Source organism: Balaenoptera ricei, chromosome 2 (genome assembly GCF_028023285.1).
Source record: "Balaenoptera ricei isolate mBalRic1 chromosome 2, mBalRic1.hap2, whole genome shotgun sequence".
NCBI lineage: Eukaryota > Metazoa > Chordata > Mammalia > Artiodactyla > Balaenopteridae > Balaenoptera > Balaenoptera ricei.
In genome coordinates this window covers 59,547,226-59,561,715 of record NC_082640.1, presented here as the reverse complement: position 1 = coordinate 59,561,715, position 14,490 = coordinate 59,547,226, and the positions used below count along the sequence as shown (strand labels likewise).

General features: G+C 40.6%; 1 protein-coding gene across 5 annotated transcripts in view; it reads right to left on the bottom strand.

Annotated features, from left to right (window-relative positions):
- Positions 1-14,490, bottom strand: part of CHRNA5 (cholinergic receptor nicotinic alpha 5 subunit) — a 52,894-nt gene that overhangs the window by 30,184 nt on the left and 8,220 nt on the right. The window lies entirely within an intron of this gene.

Here is a 14,490-nt window from a genome sequence, read left to right as displayed (position 1 = left end):
CAGGACAGCAATAAAGACACAGACACAGAGAATGGACTTGAGGACAGGGGGAGGGGGAAGGGTAAGCTGGGATGAAGTGAGAGAGTGGCATGGACATATATACACTACCAAATGTAAAATAGACAGCTAGTGGGAAGCAGCCCCGTAGCACAGGGAGATCAGCTCGGTGCTTTGTGACCACCTAGAGGAGTGGGATAGGGAGGGTGGGAGGGAGAGGAAAGAGGGAGGGGATATGGGGATGTATGTATACGTATAGCTGATTCACTCTGTTATACAACAGAAACAAACACAACAATGTAAAGCAATCATAATCCAATAAAGATGTTAAAAAAAAATTAACCTACTTGCTAAATATGCTTTGATTTATAAGATGCATACATTTCCAAAACTGTTCAACATCTCTACTTATAAATTAATTCACAGGATTCATATAGTTGCTTTTTAGTTTGAAAAGGGTGTTAGCAAAAATAATACGAGGAGACCTTCAAGACGGCAGAGCGGTAAGATGTGGAGATCACGTTCCTCCCCACAAATACATCAGAAATACATCTACATGTGGAACAACTCCTACAGAACACCTACTGAATGCTGGCAGAAGACCTCAGACTTCCCCAAAAGCAAGAAACTCCCCACATACCTGGGTAGGGCAAAAGAAAAAAGAAAAAACAGAGGCAAAAGAATAGGGACAGGACCTGCACATCTGGGAGGGAGCTGTGAAGGAGGAAAGGTTTCCACACACTAGGAAGCCCCTTCACGGGCGGAGACGGCAGGTGGGCGGGGGAGGAAGCTTTGGAGCCACGGAGGAGAGTGCGGCAACAGGGGTGCGGAGGGCAATGTGGAGAGATTCCCACACAGAGGATCAGTGCCAACCAGCACTCACCAGCCTGAGAGGCTTGTCTGCTCACCTGCCAGAGCAGGTGGGGGCTGGGAGCTGAGGCTCCGGCTTCAGAGTTCAGATCCCAGGGAGAGGACTGGGGTTGGCTGCGTGAACACAGCCAGAAGGGGGCTAGTGCGCCACAGCTAGCCAGGCAGGAGTCCAGGAAAAAGTCTGGAACTGCCTAAGAGGCAAGAGACCATTGTTTCGGGGTACGCGAGGAGAAGGGATTCAGAGCACCGCCTAAACGAGCTCCAGAGACAGGCGCGAGCCGCGTCTATCAGCGCAGACACCAGAGACGGGCATGAAGCGCTAAGTCTGCTGCTGCAGCCACCAAGAATCCTGTGTGCAAGCACAGAGCACTATCCACACCTCACATCCCGGGAGCCTGTGCAGCCCACCACTGCCAGGGTCCCGTGATCCAGGGACAACTTCCCTGGAAGAACACACAGCGCCCCTCAGGCTGTTGCAACGTTATGCCGGCCTCTGCCGCCGCAGGCTCGCCCCGCATTCTGTACCCCTCTCTTCCCCTGGCCTGAGCGAGCCAGAGCCCCCTAATCAGCTGCTACTTTAACCCCATCCTGTCTGAGGGAAGAATAGATGACCTCAGGTGACCTAAACGCAGAGGCAGGGCAAAATCCAAAGATGAACCCCAGGACCTGTGAGAACAAAGAAGAGAATGGGAAATTTCTCCCAGCAGCCTCAGGAGCAGTGGATTAAGTCTCCACAATCAACTTGATGTACCCTGCATTGGTGGAATACCTGAATGGACAACGAATCATCCCAAAATTGAGGTGGTGGATGTTGGGAGCAACTGTAGACTTGGAGTTTGCTTTCTGCATCTAATTTGTTTCTGGTTTTATGTTTATCATAGTTTAATATTTAGAGTTTATTATCATTGGTAGATTTGTTTATTGATTTGGTTGCTCGCTTCCTTTTTTTAATATATATATTTTTTTCCTTTTTCTCTTTTTGTGAGTGTGTATGTGTATGCTTCTTTGTGTGATTTTGTCTGTATAGCTTTGCTTTTATCATTTGTCCTAGGGTTCTGTCAGTCTGTTTTTTGGGGGCTTTTTGTCTTTTTTTAGTATATTTTTTAGCACTTGTTATCGTTGGTGGATTTGTTTTTTGGTTTGGTTGTTCTCTTCTTTATTTTTTTACTATTTTTTAATTTTTTTAATATTTAAAAAAATTTTTATTTTAATAACTTTATTTTTTCTTTCTTTCTTTTTTTCTCCCTTTTCTTCCGAGCCGTCTGGCTGACAGAATCTTGGTGCTCCGGCGGGGTGTCAGGCCTGTGCCTCTGAGGTGGGAGAGCTGAGTTCAGGACATTGGTTGACCAGAGACCTCCTGGCTCCACGTAATATCAAACAGCAAATGCTCTCCCAGAGATCTCCATCTCAAGGCTAAGACCCAGCTCCACTCAACGACCAGCAAGCTACAGTGCTGGACACCCCAAGCCAAACAACTAGCAAGACAGGAACACAACCCACCCATTAGCAGAGAGGCTGCCTAAAATCATAATAAGGTCACAGACACCCCAAAACACACCAAGGGACGTGGTCCTGCCCACGAGAAAGACAAGATCCAGCCTCATCCACCAGAACACAGGCACTAGTCCCCTCCACCAGGAAGCCTACACAACCCACTGAACCAACCTTAGCCACTGCGGGCAGACACCAAAAACAACGGGAACTATGAACCTGCAGCCTGCAGAAAGGAGACTCCAAACACAGTAAGTTAAGCAAAATGAGAAGACAGAGAAACACACAGCAGATGGAGGAGCAAGGTAAAAACCCACCAGACCAAACAAATGAAGAGGAAATAGGCAGTCTACCTGAAAAAGAATTCAGAGTAATGATAGTAAAGATGATCCAAAATCTTGGAAACAGAATAGAGAAAATACAAGAAACGTTTAACAAGGACGTAGAAGAACTAAAGAGCAAACAAACAATGATGAACAACACAATAAATGAAATTTAAAATTCTCTAGAAGGAATCAATAGCAGAATAACTGAGGCAGAGGAATGGATAAGGGACCTGGAAGATAAAATCGTGGAAATAACTACCACAGAGCAGAATAAAGAAAAAAGAATGAAAAGAATTGAGGACAGTCTCAGAGACCTCTGGGACAACATTAAACACACCAACATTTAAATTATAGGGGTCCCAGAAGAAGAAGAGGAAAAGAAAGGGACTGAGAAAATATTTGAAGAGATTATAGTTGAAAACTTCCCTAATATGCGAAGGGAAAGAGTCAGTCAAGTCCAGGAATCCCAGAGAGTCCCATACAGGATAAATCCAAGGACAAACATGCCAAGACACATATTAATCAAACTATCAAAAATTAAATACAAAGAAAAAATATTAAAAGCAGCAAGGGAAAAACAACAAATAACATACAAGGGAATCCCCATAAGGTTAACAGCTGATCTTTCAGCAGAAACTCTGCAAGCCAGAAGGGAGTGGCAGGACATATTTAAAGTGATGAAAGGGAAAAACCTATAACCAAGATTACTCTACCCAGCAAGGATCTCATTCAGATTCAATGGAGAAATGAAAACCTTTACAGACAAGCAAAAGCTAAGAGAATTCAGCGCCACCAAACCAGCTCTACAACAAATGCCAAAGGAACTTCTCTAGGCAGGAAACACAAGAGAAGGAGAAGACCTACAATGACAAACCCAAAACAGTTAAGAAAATGGTAATAGGAGCATACATATCGATAACTACCTTAAATGTAAATGGATTAAATGCTCCCACCAAAAGACACAGGCTTGCTGAATGGATACAAAAACAACACCCATATATATGTTCTCTACAAGAGACCCACTTCAGACCTAGGGACACATATAGACTGAAAGTGAGGGGACGGAAAAAGATATTCCATGCAGATGGAAATCAAAAGAAAGCTGGAGTAGCAATTCTCATATCAGACAAAGTAGACTTTAAAATAAAGACTATTATAAGATACAAAGAAGGACACTACATAGTGATCACGGGATCAATCCAAGAAGATATAACAATTGTAAATATTTATGCACCCAACACAGGAGCACCTCAATACATAAGGCAGATGCTAACAGCCAAAAAAGGGGAAATCAACAGTAGCACAATCATAGTAGGGGACTTTAACACCCCACTTTCAGCAATGGACAGATCATCCAAAATGAAAATAAATAAGGAAACACAAGCTTTTAAAATGATACATTAAACAAGATGGACTTAATTGATATTTATAGGACATTCTGTCCAAGAACAACAGAATGCACTTGCTTCTTAAGTGCTCATGGAACATTCTCCAGGATAGATCATATCTTGGGTCACAAATCAAGCCTTGGTAAATTTAAGAAAATTGAAATTGTATCAAGTATCTTTTCTGACCACAATGCTATGAGACTAGATATCAATTACAGGAAAAAAATCTGTAAAAAATACAAACACATGGAGGCTAAACAATACACTACTAAATAACAAAGAGATCACTGGGGAAATCAAAGAGGAAATCAATAAATACTAGAAACAAATGACAATTAAAACACAATGACCCTGGGGTGGGATAGGGAGGGTGGGAGGGAGGGAGACGCAAGAGGGAAGAGATATGGGAACATATGTATATGTATAACTGATTCACTTTGTTATAAAGCAGAAACTAACACACCATTGTAAAGCAATTATACTCCAGTAAAGATGTTAAAAAAACAAACAAACAAAAACACAATGACCCAAAACCTAGGGAATGCAGCAAAAGCAGTTCTAAGAGGGAAGTTTATAGCAATACAATCCTACCTCAAGAAACAAGAAACATCTCAAATAAACAACCTAACCTTACACCTAAAGCAATTAGAGAAAGAAGAGCAAAAAAACCTCAAAGTTAGCAGAAGGAAAGAAATCATAAAGATCAGATCAGAAATAAATGAAAAAGAAATGAAGGAAACAATAGCAAAGATCAATAAAACTAAAAGCTGGTTCTTTGAGAAGATAAACAAAATTGATAAACCATTAGCCAGCCTCATCAAGAAAAAAGGGGAGAAGACTCAAATCAACAGATTTAGAAATGAAAAAGGATAAGTAACAACTGACACCGCAGAAATACAAAGGATCATGAGAGATTACTACAAGCAACTATATGCCAATAAAATGGACAACCAGGAAGAAATGGACAAATTATTAGAAAAGCACCACCTTCCGAGACTGAACCAGGAAAAAATACAAAATATAAACAGACCAATCACAAGCACTGAAATTGAGACTCTTATTAAAAATCTTCCAACAAACAAAAGCCCAGGACCAGATGGCTTCACAGGCGAAGTCTATCAAACATTTATAGAATAGCTAACACCTCTCCTTCTCAAACTCTTCCAAAATATAGCAGAGGGAGGAACACTCCCAATCTCGTACTACGAGGCCACCAAAACCAGATACCAAAACCAGACAAAGATGTCACAAAGAAAGAAAACTATAGGCCAATATCACTGATGAACACGGATGCAAAAATCCTCAACAAAATACTAGCAAACAGAATCCAACAGCACAGTAAAAGGATCATACACCATGATCAAGTGGGGTTTATCCAAGGAATGCAAGGATTCTTCAATATACGCAAATCAATCAATGTGATACACCATATTAACAAATTGAAGGAGAAAAACGATATCATCTCAATAGATGCAGAAGCATCTTTTGGCAAAATTCAACACCGGTTTATGATAAAAACCTTCCAGAAAGTTGGCATAGAGGGAACTTACCTCAACATAATAAAGGCCATACATGACAAACCCACAGCCAACATCGTTCTCAAGGGTGAAAAACTGAAACCATTTCCACTAAGATCAGGAACAAGACAAGGTTGCCACTCTCACCACTATTATTCAACATAGTTTTGGAAGTTTTAGCCACAGCAATCAGAGAAGAAAGAGAAATAAAAGGAATCCAAATAGGAAAAGAAGAAGTAAAGCTGTCACTGTTTGCAGATGACATGATACTATACATAGAGAATCCTAAAGATGCTACCAGAAAACTACTAGAGCTAATCAATGAATTTGGTAAAGTTGCAGGATACAAAATTAATGCACAGAAATCTCTTGCATTCCTATACACTAATAAAGAAAAGTCTGGAAGAGAAATTAAGGAAACACTCCCATTTACCACTGCAACAAAAAGAATAAAATACCTAGGAATAAACCTACCTAGGGAGACAAAAGACCTGTATGCAGAAAACTATAAGACACTGATGGAAGAAATTAAAGATGATACCAACAGATGGAGAGATATACCATGTTCTTGGATTGGAAGAATCAATAATGTGAAAATGACTATACTACCCAAAGCAATCTACAGAGTCAATACAATCCCTATCAAACTACCAGTGGTATTTTTCACAGAACTAGAACAAAAAATTTCACAATTTGTATGGAAACACAAAAGATCCCGAATAGCCAAAGCAATCTTGAGAAAAAAAAATGGAGCTGGAGGAATCAGACTCCCTGACTTCAGACTATACTGCAAAGCTACAGTAATCAAGACAATATGGTACTGGCACAAAAACAGAAATATAGATCAATGGAACAGGATAGAAAGCCCAGAGATAAACCCATGCACATATGGTAACCTTATTATTGATAAAGGAGGCAAGAATATACAGTGGAGAAAAGACAGCCTCTTCAATAAGTGGTGCTAGGAAAACTGGACAGCTACATGTAAAAGAATGAAATAAGAACACTCCCTAACACCACACACAAAAATAAACTTAAAATGGATTAAAGACCTAAATGTAAGGCCAGACAGTATAAAACTCTTAGAGGAAAAAATAGGCAGAACACTCTATGACATAAATCACAGCAAGATCCTTTTTGACCTACCTCCTAGAGAGACAGAAATAAAACAAAAATAAACAAATGCGACCTAATGAAACTTCAAAGCTTTTGCACAGCAAGGGAAACATAAACAAGACAGAAAGACAACCCTCAGAATGGGAGAAAAAAATTGTAAACGAAGCAACTGACAAAGGATTTATCTCCAAAATTTACAAGCAGCTCATGCAGCTCAATATCAATAAAACAAACAACTCAATCCAAAAATGGACAGAAGACCTAAATAGACATTTCTCCAAAGAAGATATACAGACTGCCAACAAACACATGAAAGGATGCTCAACATCACTAATCATGAGAGAAATGCAAATCAAAACTACAATGAGGTATCACCTCACACCAGTCAGAACGGCCATCATCAAAAAATCTACAAACAATAAATGCTGGAGAGGGTGTGGAGAAAAGGGAACCCTCTTGCACTGTTGGTGGGAAGTAAATTGACACAGCCACTATGGAGAACAGTATGGAGGTTCCTTAAAAAACTAAAAATAGAACTACCATATGACCCAGCAATCCCACTACTGGGCATATACCATGAGAAAACCATAATTCAAAAAGAGTCATATACCACAGTGTTCATTGCAGCTCTATTTACAGTAGCCAGGACATGGAAGCAACCTAACTGTCCATTGACATATGAATGGATAAAGACAATGTGGCACATATATACAATGGAATATTACTCAGCCATAAAAAGAAACAAAACTGGGTTATTTGTAGTGAGGTGGGTGGACCTAGAGTCTGTCATACAGAGTGAAGTTAAGTCAGAAAGAGAAAAACAAATAATGTATGCTAACACATATATATGGAATCCAAAAAAAAAAAAAAAAAAGAAAATTGTTCTGAAGAACCTAGGGGCAGGACAGGAATAAAGATATAGACATAGAGAATGGACTTGAGGACACGGGGAAGGGTAAGCTGGGACGAAGTGAGAGAGTGGCATGTGCATATATACACTACCAAATGTAAAACAGATAGCTAGTGGGAAGCAGCCACATAGCACAGGGAGATCAGCTCGGTGCTTTGTGACCACCTAGAGGGGTGGGATAGGGAGGGCGGGAGGGAGATGCAAGAGGGAGGAGATATGGGGATATATGTATATGTATAGCTGATTCACTTTGTTATAAAGCAGAAACTAACACACCATTGTAAAGCAATTATACTCCAATAAAGATGTTAAAAATAATAATAATACGAAACAGTCTCTTTGCAATCAACCTTTGGAAAGGGACAAAATATTTGAAAATCACATATCTGATAAGGAGATAATATCCAGAATATGTAAAGAACTCCTACAACTCAACAAGAACAAAACCGCCAAATAACCCAATTAAACAATTGGCCAAGGACTTGAATACACATTTCTCCAAAGATGACATTAAAATGACTAACAAGCATATGAAAAGATGTTCAACATCACTAATCATTAAAGAAACGTAAATCAAAAATCACAAAATGGGGACTTCCCTGGTGGTGCAGTGGTTAAGAATCTGCCTGCCTATGCAGGGGGCACGGGTTTGATCCCTGGTCCGGGAAGATCCAACATGCCGTGGAGCAACTAAGCCCATGTGCCACAACTACTGAAGCCTGCGGGCTCTAGGGTCCGTGTGCTGTAACTACTGAGCCCGCATGCTGCAACTACTGAAGCCCACGTGCCTAAAGCCCATGCTCTGCAACAAGAGAAGCCACCGCAATGAGAAGCCTGCGCACTGCAACGAAGAGTGGCCCCTGCTTGCCGCAACTAGAGAAAGCCCGTGTGCAGCAATGAAGACCCAACACAGCCAAAAAAAAAAAAAAAAAAAAAAGATAGCTACACCATCTTTAAAAGAAAAATCACAAGATATCACCTCAAACCCAGTAAGATGGCTACTATTAAAGAAACAGAAAATAGCAAGTGCTGGCAAGGATGTAGAGAAGTTAGAACCCTTGTACAGCATTGGTAGGAATGTAAAATGGTACAGCCGCTGTGGAAAACAATATGGCAGTTCCTCAAAAAATTAAAAATAGAATTACATATGATCCACAAATTCCAATTCTGAGTATATTTCCCAAAGAACTGAAATCAGGATTTTAAAGAGATATATTAGCATACCCATGTACATAGCAGCTTTATTTACAAGAGGTATAAGCAACACAAATGTCCATCTATAGATGAATGGATAAGCAAAATGTGATATATACACAGAATGGAATATTATTGAGCCTTAAAAAGGAAGGAAATTCTGATACAGGCTATAACATGGGTGAACCTTGAGGACATTATGCTGAGTGAAATAGGTTAGTCACAAAAAGACAAATACTGCATGATTCCACTTACATTAGGTATATAAAGTAGTCAAAGTCACAGAAACAGAAAGTAGAATGTGGTTTCCCAGGCCTGGGTGAAGAAGGAAATGGAAAGTTGTTCAATGGGCATAGAGCTTCAGCTCTGCAAGATGAAAAAGTTCTGGCGATCTGTTGCACTACAATGTGAATATACTTAATACTACTGAACTTAAAAATGGTTAAGATGGTAAATTTTATGCTATGTATTTTTTAAACCACCATTAAAGTTTTTAATTATTAAAAAAAAAACTACAATTGAAACTATCACCCAGAGAGATGGCATCTGAAATTTCAACAACAAAACAAGGAGTTTGTAATAAGTTGCATCAAATAAAAACTTGAACTGAACAAAACACAGCAAAAGGCTTCAGGATTTTCATGAGGTATTGTTAAAGGGGAAAAAGGGATAGAAAAGAGACTATAATGTAATCCTACTCTTGCAAAATAATCAATTATTAAAATCTGTCTATATCTATCTACCTATATAATTATATATGCCTGAGAAAAATTATGGCATTTTGCATACTAAATCAACAAGGGTAATTAACAAGGGTTATATGGGGGGATATTGATGTGGGTTAGGGAAGGAGGGAGATGGGAAAGGGAGAGTACAAAAAAGGAAAGGGGGAAAATACCAAACTCAATGAAAAAAATAATTCTCAAGTAGCCACACTCCTCAGATAGGCTACAAGTTTCTTAAACTTTCCCACATCTCAGTGTGTGTTCAGTACACAGGAAGACTGCTCACATTAGGTAAAGTTTTGAAATTACTTAGTTATTGGAATAAAAGTGAAAAAATATTTTTACATAAGAACTGGACCTTAGTAGTAAGGTGGATGGTGCTATCATCTTTCACCATCTAGCTTTATGATTGGTGCTTGAGCCATAGGTCAGGCCCCTTGGTTAACTGATTTCTTATTTTTCATTTCTACTAGTTAAAAAAATCCTGTCTCAGGAATGGCAGCAAGCATTGGTAGATCCGGAAATTCAACTTAAACAGGGATCTGAGGACTTCCCTGGTGGTCCAGTGGTTAAGACTTTACGCTCCCAATGCAGGGGGCCCAGGTTCAACCCCTGGTCAGGGAACTAGACCCCACATGCCACAACTAAAAGATCCTGCATGCTGCAATGAAGGTCTTGCACACGGCAACGAAGATCCTGAGTGCCGCAACTAAGACAAGGCGCAGCCAAATAAATAAATAAATATTAAAAAAACAAAAAACAGGGAACTGAAAAAAGAGCTTGAGTGCTGCATCATACGGGCTTTATACGGGCTTCTATCCAAGTGTCCTTCAAGCCCAGTCCCTTCACCCTGAGTCCTACTGACTCTTTCTCTTGTCCATCTCTTCTGTCTTTTCCTCCTCCACAAGCCCAGGGAATTATTTCCTCCTATCAAGGAAAAGCTGTGCTCTAACATTATGTAGCCTATGCTAAGTTGCCCTCTATGGTCCATGTTTTTGAAACTGAAAAAGGCAAAAATGAACTCCTAGACCCACTGTCTGCTGGCATATCACATTCCTTCTCTGAAGTATGAGCACAGAATTAGCTAGCTTGAGCAGGTAGGGGGAAGAGTCAAGAGGTAAAAGGAAAAACCAGGAACAACATAAAGAGGGCATTAATATTTCAAAAATATTATCTTGTCACATTGACATCCTCAAAACTAAATTTGATGGATCAGTTCTAACTATTCAAGGTATGACTGTACCAAGGAGCTATGCTACTTGAGAACATCTGAAATCAGAAAAAATGGCATTACTAATGTCATGAAAAAAATGTTTCTCTCAAATCCCACATGTTTAAGAACTCATGTGTGCACTTTTCCCCTTGAGAACCAGGACAGTGCAATACAGAAAAGCAGAGGCTTACACAGAGTGCCCATTTCTTCATGCACCAGGCTGAAAGACAGGCCTGGTGCCTGTGATCTGCTCTTATTCACAACTGTTTAATATCTCCTTCAACACTGAACCGAGAGCAGGAAGCATGCTATCCCCACCAGCTGCTCTCTGTGAATGAAAGTGCAGGACCCGGCCACGCCATGCAACACCGCTTACTTGCAGAGCTACACCCTTCCCTGCTGCCCTCAGAGTTGGTGCTGTCAGAGCTGTTCTCAACACACTTTTCCAGTCTACATCAGAGATCACAAAAGGATCCAAAAGAAATTTAAAATCTCTTCTTCTGTAACCTGAGTCCCCAGGGATAAAAATAAAATGCCACCCGGCACACCTCCCTCATATGTACCAGGCATAAACCAGAGGGTGATTCGTGCTCTGCATTTAGTGGTTTTGTCTAACCAAAAAGCAAAATACCAGAAAGCACACAAGTGATAGTAATAGCTCTTCCACTTGGCATGCTATTAATACCATGCGACATCTAGCACTGTCATTAATTAATTAATTAATTAATTATTTTATAATAAATTTATTTATTTTTTGCTGCACTGGGTCTTTGTTACTGTGCCCGGGCTTTCTCTAGTTGCGGTGAGAGGGGGTTACTATTTGTCGCGGTGCGCGGACTTCTCATTGCGGTGGCTTCTCTTGTTGCAGAGCACGGGCTCTAGGTGCCTGGGCTTCAGTGGTTGTGGCTTGTGGGCTCTAGAGCGCAGGCTCAGTACTTGTGGCACACGGGCCTAGCTGCTTTGCAGCATGTGGGATCTTCCCAGACCAGGGCTCGAACCCGTGTCCCCTGCACTGGCAGGTGGATTTCCAACCACTGTGCCACCAGGGAAGTCTCTAGCACTGTCATTTAATAAAGGGACTTTAGGAATAGTCACTCTGCTTTCTCTTCTAGCAGAATAACTTGTGCCTGGATTCACAAGCTGCTTACCACTAGCAGGCCTTAAAGCCCTTTTGGGCGCATGGAACTCATTCTACTCCGAATGTCGTCTCTGGGATCTTGGTCTCTTCTCTTTAGCAACAAAATTCATCAATTTTGTACTGCAAAGTTATTTTATATTTATTCAAGAAAATAACTGGTTCACCAGAGGGGCTGCTATCCTTTGAAAATGTCACAAATGCTTTCCGGGCTGCCATTATTTGACAAAGTTTCACAATAAAATAACCCCTGGGTACTGGGGAGTGGATTACTGATAGGGTGAAATCTGATTGCCAGCTAATCATTGTTTTGCTTTCCTTTGGGGGGAGTACATGTGAAATCACCATATCTGCAGATACATCTGTCCCAACACGTATAGATTTATACTCTGTATACACACTACATTACAGCAGAATTCTGAATCGTACATTACTATTCATTATCACTATTTTCGAGCCACTGATCCATTTAAAAAATGGAATATAATGCAATAGCTAATGTCAATAACTACCCTTAAATTACATGAAGCCTGGCAAAACTCCACAACGTTAACATGTTAGCAAGGACAATTCATTACATATACATTCTTTAAAAATGCAAACATTAAGAACACAATGGCGGGCTTCCCTGGTGGCGCAGTGGTTAAGAATCTGCCTGCCAATGCAGGGGACACGGGTTCGAGCCCTGGTCTGGGAGGATCCCACATGCCACGGAGCAACTGGGCCCGTGAGCCACAACTACTGAGCCTGCGCGTCTGGAGCTTGTGCTCCGCAACGGGAGAGGCCGCGACAGTAAGAGGCCCGCGCACCACGATGAAGAGTGGCCCCTGCTCGCCGCAACTGGAGAAAGCCCTTGCACAGAAACGAAGACCCAACACAGCCAAAAATAAATAAATAAATTAATTAATTAATTAAAAAAAAAAAAAGAACACAATGGCACACACATCTTTAAAAAAGCACAATTAATCTTACATTTCAAGTATGTAAAATGTATGCAAAAAATATTATTCCAGTGCTGACCACCTGACAGACCTCAGGGATGCTTTGCGTTTTCAGGACACACTTTCAGAAACACCAGTCAAACAGAGTCTTTCAGAAACTACTGGCTTAAGCACACCTAATCCTTACTTTGGCAGGGAATTTTTTTAGGGTACCCAACAATTACTTTTAGTAATTTTTCAGGAGGCTTATAAAATTGCACTCAACAATGTAGATTCTAGAAATTCTACTCTAGTTCTCCATTTATTTACAACAGAGAATCCCAAAAGGTCATTTCGAAGGGTACAACAACTAAAATAAGCTTAAGGAAAAAGAGAGATTGCTTTCATGGAATCTGTATCTCCTATACAGACCTCTCCTCTCGGTCCACACCTGAATACCCATTTCCCCAAAATATTTCAAGTCATTTAGTGAAACCACACATAGTTTCAAAAAAATGTAATCTCGCTCATTAATTTTAGTATGGTGAAGAGGAAGGGACATAGAACCACAAAGCTGAAAGCTTTAATTTGAATACTCAGCACCACTAGTTACCTGTTAACCTCCATGTCACAGTTCTCTAATCTATATGAAATCAACATGCGCAAAACCAAATTCATGACCTTCCCCAAAGTGGGCCCCTGATGGTATTCCCCATCACAGTGAGTGATCCCAGCATCTGCCTAGTTCCACAACTTAAAAACCTAGGAGTCATCTTTCATACCACCTGCATTGCCAATCCACAAGGAAACTATTGATTTTACCTCCTAAATATTTCTCAAATCCATCCATTTCTTAACAGCCTCATGGCCACCATCCTAGCACATGCTATCTGCATCTCTCATCAGGACGAGGACAAGCCTACTACCCTAAGGGGTGTCCACACAGTTTCTTAGCCCCCTCCAATTGGTTCTCTGCACTGATACACAAGTGATCTTTTCAAAACACAAATCTGATATTACGCCCTGGCTTAAAATCCTTCTGTAGCATTCCATTAAGATAGACCAAAATCCTTAAGGCCAAACGTTGCCCGATCTGTCCCCTGTAGCCTCTCCCCTTTGCTCTCTCCAGCTACACGGCCAGTTCAGCTTCTCAAACACACCACACTATTCCCCCCTTCACCTAGCTAACTCCTACTCCTCCTTCAGATCTCAACTTCTTCAGGACTCTGTCCTGCCCCCAAAGTCTCCATTAGGTTCCTCTGCAGAGAACCATGTTCCTTATCTGGGGTGTAATTATACAATCTTGGATGTATTTGATTAAAGTCTGTCTTCCCCACTGTGGTGGAAACTAATGGCAGCAGGTACTGTGTTTTATTCACCATCATAACCCTATCACCTAACAACATACTGGCACATAGTAGATGCTCCATTTGTTGAATGAATATATGAATGGGTAAAGGAGTCAGTACCATCTGATGATTCCCATTTATCTCTAATAATTCAGAATTTCATCATTGGTTGTGAAAGCAACTGTTACAAGAGATACACAATTTTGTTGTTAAGGATTACGAGTCACATTTTGCTGTTAAGGATTACGAATCACTAGACAGCTTCTTGAAATTAGAGACCTTGTCTTACTCAGATTTGAATATGAAGAGAGGTAATATAACATACTGGCTAAGAACTCA